This window comes from Eurytemora carolleeae, unplaced genomic scaffold (genome assembly GCF_000591075.1).
Source record: "Eurytemora carolleeae unplaced genomic scaffold, Eaff_2.0 scaffold350, whole genome shotgun sequence".
In the NCBI taxonomy this organism is placed as follows: Eukaryota; Metazoa; Arthropoda; class Copepoda; order Calanoida; family Temoridae; genus Eurytemora; species Eurytemora carolleeae.
In genome coordinates this window covers 251,388-260,244 of record NW_019396254.1, presented here as the reverse complement: position 1 = coordinate 260,244, position 8,857 = coordinate 251,388, and positions in this window count along the sequence as shown.

Sequence of the window (8,857 nt, the reverse complement as noted above, 5' to 3'; positions counted from 1 at the left end):
GAAACCTCTGCATCAATACGCCTAATCTTAGATAACATTACCATGATGTCCTTTAACCCATCTACTAACACCTTGTCCTCCTCGTGCTCCCAGGGGTAGTTCATCCATCTTAATTCTATGAAGTCCTGCAAATTGGAGACTCTACCGTATAGGTACATGATAGCATCTGGACTCTCACTACTAGGTATCATTATCCTGATATACTCGAGCTTGTCCGTAATCTCCTCATCATCATGATGTTCTCCAGAGTAGTCCTTCCACCCAGGCTTGCAACTAGACAATTGTTTTGCCTTTCATTAAAAATTCATGATTTTACATGAAAAATATTTTTTTAATATGACACATCACACAATATTTGCGGTGAACATGTGGGATTAATTTAATAGTTGTACTACAGTATTAAAGCAATATCATAATAAGTGGCAGAACTGATAGTGAAAATATCTAAAAAATACTTAATAAACCCTCTTTCCCTTTCCCAGGAAAAAAAGCATAATGAAAAAAACAAAGATTAAGGCACCTTGGAACCTTGTCAACCTGTTCTGATCTACGGCAGTAGTTAGGCTTAGAGACGAAGGGGGTCTGAGTGTGTGTATATGGTGTATTAAGGGCTTTATTGATTGCAACTAAGCACAATAAACTAACGTTCAATTATCTTTTTTTTATTTTACGATAAGAGCTCTTAAATTTGCTCAAAGTCAGGATTGATGATTCGCTAAATTGCAAAACAGGGTGGACTTCGTCACTTCTTGCCCACCCCCCTACAGGGGGGGCAAACTTTCTTAAGGGAGGGGCATGCCCCCCCCCCTTGAGCAGGCTAGGGGGGGCCTGGCCCCCCCTAGTTGCGCGCCTGCCTCCACCTTAACCTTATAAAGTCTTGCAGCTGGTTAATCTTGAGATAAAGGCGTATGATAACATTGTTCTTGTTGGTGTCGGTGATGTCCATCTCCTCTGACCTGAGGTTCTCTATCAGCCTGTTGGCATAAGGATCAAAGGTGTAGACTATCTCTTTAATATCTCCAATATCTTCAGGGGTTTGAAGGCTGCCCTCATCCCTAAAGTTCCTGTTCACATCAAGCTGTTCAACTCCATTCTCTAGAAATGATCTGACTCTAAAGCTGGAATGATCTCATCTTCAGCTATATCTTCAGCTGCTGGAACAGTAACAATAGGAGCTAGACTGCTCTCCAGAGGCGCCAGGTCTAGGATATCAACATCATCCTCTCCTACATCTTTGGATCTCACTTGGTACATGTGGTTCATCATCATCTAATTGGCACGCTCATCTGTTCAGAAACTAACTGTATCAATATCAGGTCCTGTTCGCTGTATGTAGCACAGGATCCAGAGCGGTAGTGTGCAGGAGACTTGTGTCTTCTGCTACGGCTTGGGTTGTATTGAATCATTCCGATCTCTTGATGTATCTAAGGGACTGTTCACCCTTTTTCCTGGGAACAGTCGTGAATACAACATCAATAATATGTAAAAATCATTTTCTAGTTCAAAAACACCCATTAAGTAATGTCAAAATTTTAGGGCTGTAAAAAAGCAGTCTTAGGTATTTTCCCAAAAAAAAAATTTCCTAAGAGCAACTTCCCAAGTGACAATTTCCCAAATGGCCTTTTCCAAATGTGTAATTTCCAAAGAGGTAACTTCCCAAAGGTTAGATTAGGCTGGTGGCCTTGGGACTATGATTGGCTAGGGGACCAGACACTGTGGCTAGGACAGACAAGGGCAGTTTCCGCTTGGGAAAATGCCTTTAGGAAAATACTAAATAATTAAACATGGCTGTACTAGAATTTTTTGTATTATAAACTTTCTATTTATGAAAGAATGCATTTTTTTGGATTTCAAACTTTTTTTTAAACCAAATATAGAATTTAAATTTTCTTTGGGCATAATCTTTATAATCACAGTTCAGTTACATATATAGCAAAATTATATGTCTGACAAGTCATCATCAAAGTTTTTACCTTAATTTACTGACAAAATATTCGAGTTCATACATCTCGACACATTATAACCTCCATCAACTAGTTTGTAATAACGACTAAATAACTAGATAAAGATCAGAGCAATAGCAAATTCAAATGGACTAGATAAAGCTCAGGAATATATGTATAGAGATTTGCACAAACAGTTCAGTTACATATATGGCGAGATTATATATCTGACAAGTTAGAAAATTAAACTTCCTATGATATAACCTTATCTTAATCTGTGATAAAACCCATGATATATTTAATTATATTCTTATGAGAATGTTAATCATATTATAATACGTATTATGATCTTGATTTATCTCTAATAAATCTTACTTACTTAATTTTTTAAGTTATCATCACAGTTTAAACCTTAATTTTCTGACAAAATATTTTGAGTTCATACATCTCGACACACTATCACCTCTATCAACTAGTTAGTAGTAAGGCAAGATAGGTCAGAGCAATAGTGAATACAAATAAAGCTCAGGAATATATATACAAATATATATATATAGATCTGCACAACCCAGGCCGTTAGAACTGAGATTCTGATGACCTAGTATGAGTTACAAGTTTCTATCTAGATCTGCACAAACCAGGCCCTTAGAACTGAGATTATGATTTACTAGTATGAATGTTACAAGTTTACATCCAGATCTGCACAAAACAGGCCGTTAGAATGTACGAGAGGTTACAGGTCTCTTATCTTTACTCCGATACAAGTTTTGAAGAGAATGGGCCTGGGCCCCTCCGCCAGGCAAAATTCCTGCAAGTATGTTGAGACATGGAAACTAGAGTTTTTCATCATTGAAAAGTGAAACTCACTGATGTTTTATAATTTCTCTGTCGATAATCTCCTCTAAAGATTTCTCATGTTGATGGAGATTGGCGGACATATCAACTAACCCTGGGTTGCCTACCCTGTTTATAGGGTTCTCTTGGTAAGTAAAGAAGGACACAACCCTCCCAACCTTGACCAACCCTAACACCTCATCTAAATGTGATTTAACAGCACAGGTTGGATCTAGAAGAGTTGAAACTTTTCCTACATTGAGCAAACAAAATTCCCACTTCACTTCGACTGAAGTCAAGATTTCAACGGATTAATCTTTTCCAGGAGACAGAGAAGAGGAGGGTTAGATGACAGATTGATCTTAAGGTGCTTGGGCTTGTTTAAATCTAGACGACAGAGTGTAACTGTGACGTCAGAAAGCTCCTTATAATCCATGAGTTCTATATCAAGGAGTCTAATTCTCAGAATTCTGGGCTGTCTGTAGGCATGCAGCTTCTCCTGAAGAGGTTTTAGATCTTCGGTAGATGGTATAGATGGTCCTGAAACACCAGCAATGTCAACGGTCCGGATCTGAACCTTACTTGAGGCATAGTTAAATATTCTCCCAACCTTCTTATAAACCTGCTCAGAAGTAGCATCAAAGTTGACCTCGATCCATCATACGTCCTTCTCCAAAATCAACAGGATTCTTACCATGTTAAAGAGACTGGTGAGGTGCTCCTTCAGATTTCTGGATTCATCGTAGACAAGAACCTGAATACATCCGTCCTGGGAGAGAGAGGATAGCAGAGAATGTTCTTCAAGCTTCAGTACAGATTCATCATTAAAAAGAAAGGGGGGTATACTTCTCAATTCCACTGTCTTCAGCCAAGCTGGTGACAGTTTCGCCCAAGATCAGGGAAAAGTAGAAGTTGCTGGTGAAAGAGTTTTTCCTGAAGGTCTTGATACAAATACCAATAAACTGATCTCTTGGTACTATGTCAGACAACTCCAAACTTCCAAAACTTAGGAGTCTGAGAGATCTTGATCTACTATAAAGAGAAGAGAACGTGTCACTCAACCTAATCTGACGACTATCCACCTGTATTTCTCTGCCATGCTCAGAACAGGTACTCTATACCTCATTTGCTCCTTGACTAAACAAGTCATTTGCTCTATAACCTATAAATACACTATAAAATAAATTTTCTTGGAGTTCGATATGTGCGAATTTTTTTTTGAAAAATTTGCATATTATTAAAACTTGCAATTTAAATCAGTTCTTCAAAGTTCATAGCAGGACTGCTCAATAATTAGAGGGGGGGAAAAACCTAATATGTGATGAAAACCACATTTATTCTACTCTAAACAAACAGGGTGGCTATCAGTACTGGTGATGTCTTGAATACAGAAAGGAGAATTGTTCTTCTGTGGCTAAAACCTTCATGGAAGGGAAAGTTACCAACCTGGAACAAGTTTGTCACAGTGTTAAAGAAGGTTCCATGATCACACAATGGTGCAGAGGCGTTTAAAGGTGCCTGGACAAATGAACTTCAACAAATGCATCTCTGTGGTACATATGTGATGGTTTTCTAAGAGAAGAATGTCTGGTGCATCAAAAAATTTCATAATGCTAGGGTAAATGCTGTAGATCCTCTTGCTCCTGGTTCTTCTAGGAAGCAATACTCAAAGAACAAGGAAATGTTAATATTTAACTTGGTATCTTGAAATGCAAGTACCAAACAAACAAAACTATCTCCAGGAAATAGCAGAATAATGAAACTGTAAGAAGAATATTAACATGTTTTATGTATCTTAGACATAGCAATACAGTTTTAATTTGATTAGCTATTTGTAAAATATGTTTATAGAGCAAATGACATGTTTACTCATAGAGCAAATGTTGAGTAGAGCAATTGTACCAAGACAGTCATATCCTCCTTGGTGATCTCGAAATGAGAAACCTCTACATTGTTCTTTTTGACTAATCTGTGAGTAGTGCTGAAGAATTCCCCAGTGATAATACTGACGGTCAGCTTCACATCTTGCTTAGGGTGTAAGAACAGCTTGTAGTATCTCTGTTAGATGTGGAGGGATACAGTATTCAGAGGAATTCTCAAGAGAAGTGTAGATTAACATGGTAGCTAGGGGTTGATCTTCCATGCCACCTGAGTTCCTACAAGTCTCTAGTACTGATTTATGACTTGTTTTCATTATCATCTTGTCATCATGCAGGATCCAGTTGGTTCCAGATTTAACAAAACCAAGTAGTGTGGTTTGTTTAGCTTTAACTTGTGGACGCTGTGAGTTTGTAACTAGGAAAGTTGTGCTTGGACGATGCTGACAATTTATTTAAATGCCTGGAGTTGAGATCTGCTGGGAAGTTCATTCTTCTGATTTCCCCAGTGTCTGCTACACAAGGGGAGGAAGGCCAGCCACAACAATTTCTTGTCCGAGCCACATTCTCCTCATTTTCTTGTCCGAGCCACCTTGAAAACCTCGTCCTTTGCTTCTTATGTTTTTTAAGTTTCTAAATCTTGAAGATAACGCTTTCTTTTAAAAATTAGGCCATGTTAGGGCATAAAATATAGATAGACTACATCATGTTGAAATCTTCAAAGCCATGTGAATGATGTCAAACTTTAATTAGGTGAAATCTAAATCTCTTCTGCCTCCATAATGGCTAACCTAGGTGATAAAAAAGAAATAGCAAAATATTTGGCATACCTCTGCTGGCCTTCCTCCCCTTGCCCCTTGTTAATAGAGAATATCAGGTTTGAAGTGAGCTTCTTGAAGGTACCACGGATTTCCTGCTCAAACTTGGTGTCCTATCCGCCAGGGTCAAGGTATATAACAGACTCCTCCCCCCCCCAAGCTTCGCCAGTAGAATATACCAACCTTTCAAAGGTTTCCTCAAGGACAGTATTCTTCAGATAATCCTCCAGTGAAGATAAGATCTCCATGAAGAACTCAGCACAGTCACTTTTATCGTTAATATTCTTTTTCCATACCTTGCAAAAGTTACTCATACACTGAGATATCTCCACTTCTCTGACCTAATTAAGCAAGGCAGTTAACATCAATTGAAGAGCTAGAATCTTATCACTGTCGAATGAGGACTCTGTCGGTATAATAAGAATCACTTCATGATAGCTTTTAATATTTGCTAGAACCTGTAGAACTGAGCTCATGTAGCAGATGCTTTCGAGGTTAGGAATTCCAACCATCAGACTGGACTTACTTACAACCTTGTTCTTCTTCATTGTAACTGAACTGAATGAACTGAATGAATTCCAAACTTGTAAAAATATAAGTAAAAGTGTCATCTTAGGTAGGGCTGGGCACAGTTTGTTATTGTTTATTTGTGTGAATAACCTGCATATTCTTCCATAAATATTTATCAACATAAACTCCAACTTCTACTATTCTTCGTCTGTAGGTTCTTCTAGTTTGACTATTATCCACCTTGTCCCTAAATATTAAGATATCCACCTTGTTCCTGAATATTAAAATATCTGCTTTTTCCTAAATATTAAGATATCCACCTTATCCCTAAATATTAAGCACAGATATCTAGACAACTTTGAAAGAAATTAATCAGATTTAAGACCGAAGTATCACAACAGCTTTGGTTTTGGTTTTACCTCACTGACTTGCTTTTACTTTTTGGTAACCTTGAACATGCAAATTTAAAAACTAATTTAAAAACTACAATTTGCTTATTTCTAGCTTAAAGTTAAACGGAGTTATTTGCAACATCTTGATAGAGTTTGCTTATATTTGATGCCAATGTAAGATATCCACTTGGTTTCTAACTATAAATATATCCAGCTTGTTCCTAAATATTGATATTTTTGTCTGGCAAGTTATTTATGTGAGGATTACACTTTCATAGGTTTCAAATAAATCCTAAAAATTTCTCTATAAAACTGTACTCTCAGCCATGTATAGACAATCCCTTTATTTTATTTTAAGAAGTATAATTGGATCTATAAAAAAAGGTTATTGAACTACAAAAAGATTGTTTAACTAGTTACACATAGAGCTGGCCATGTTTCCTAGGGAACAATTATTTTTTCACAGGAACAAGCGGAATTGACAAGAACGATGCTATTGTTATGAAAAAACAAATGCAAAGAACATGTTCTTAATTATATCAAAATGATAGTCCAATAAAAACAGATGCATGTTTAGAATTATTTTATAAAATGTAACAAAGCTTGATCAGACCTTAATCCTTGAATGACTGAGACAGTCTTGATGAAGACACAGAGAAGGAAAAGAAAATTCATTTCTGAAAAGAAAGGCGTTTGTCAAAGGCTGTTAACTCAAAAGAATTTTAATGATAATCTCATGGGAATTTTTAAAAAAAAGGTTCAAATAAATTTCAGATTATTAGGTGTCTGCATATTATGTTGCCTTACAAGGGATTTGAGTATTTGGCATGAACTCTGATTTCTAAAAACAGATGCATCCTGATGTCCTAGACCTTTGACATTTTAAACCATTATTTCTGTTTGATTAAATAAAATTTGAAATTTCAAAAAATGTTAAAAATTTGAGTTTGTGGCTAAGACACAATTCCTTTGAATTATAATGAAATGTCAACTTCAGCAGGCGGATGACAATAAACAAAGCAAAAGATCAAAGCAGAATATTCTTAGGCCTATTTTTATTTATTTTACAAATAAGATAAATAAATAAGGATTTTCATGACAAATTTTTCAAGAAAACAAGATCATTGCTGATCTGACAAAGTTAAGCAAGAAAGTGTAAAGTTAATGAATTGATATTTTCATAATATGTTGCTAGGTATGACTTTTATGATAGCACACAAAAATTAATTTATCTAAGTCTTAAAAGTGTCAATGTGAAAATTTGTGGGATAAGTTATTTTTAAAATGAAAAGATATCATTTCATGATTTTTTCGATTTGTTAATGTTCTTTATCCTTAAAAATTATCAGAAAAACGACTGGAACTGTTCTCAATCAAGAAGGGAACAGAACGGAACTAATCACAATGGAACGGAACAGGAATGAAATAATTGGAAAAAGAATAGGGTTTCCACAAAATGACTATATTTTTGGCACAATCTTGCACTATTTTCCCGCATTTTTTTTTGGTGAACTTTTGCACATGAAAGGTTTTGCTAAATTTTTTTGTGCAATTTGCGCAAAACCAGAAATATTGTTTTGAAAATTTTTGTGCATGAAATGAAAAGAGCTTTGCGCAATTTTTTTTTGTGCAAAACCGGAAGTATTATGCAAAATCTAACTTTTTAAACAAATTGACAAAAATTGAAGTATTAAGCACAGAATTAACAACTGAAGATTTATTCAACTATTAAATACCAAAAATTATCAAAAAAAGTATGACTAAACTACAATGACATTTCGGAATCTTTTTTAAAAATTTAAAGAGTATCAAAAAGAATTAAAAAACTTGCCATTTGATGAAAAGGCTGCTTTTAGGCCAATAATTCAATAAAAATGGGACCTTAAGGCTACCAATTCAAAAATAGATTTTACTTTATTAATAGTATGTTATATAAATTTTACTATGACAATTAAATAAGTATTGTTCATCATCTTACGCTAGTTACATCTGACATACAACATTTTTAAAAATTTTAAGTTTTAAAAAATTATTTTTTTCAAAACATATTTCTATCTACAGTTTCATTTTTTCATGTGTAAATACCATTTGACGATTTGGATTGTGATAAAAATAATGTTAAACAAATTAAAAGATTAAAAATGTTGTTTTGGAATTCAAAGGGAAGACTAAAGTGCTTAGTTCCATTTCCGAAGATTTTAAATAGCTTTTTGTTTAATTTTATTAAGAAGTATTTCTAGCTGGTACAATGCTCATAAATGGGGACATAAATATCCCCAATTAGAAACTTGATCTCCATTCTCCATGTCCCAGATTACCATTAATAAGAAAAATTTAAAAAAAATTGTTTTACTTATTCACCTTTAACAAAGTAACATAGATAAATTTTACCAAAAATTTGATTTTTAATGCAGTAGCGTACTTGTAATATATGGTCAAGGGGGGGTAAAAAAAATTCTAGGGGGTAAAAAAAATTGGCATGC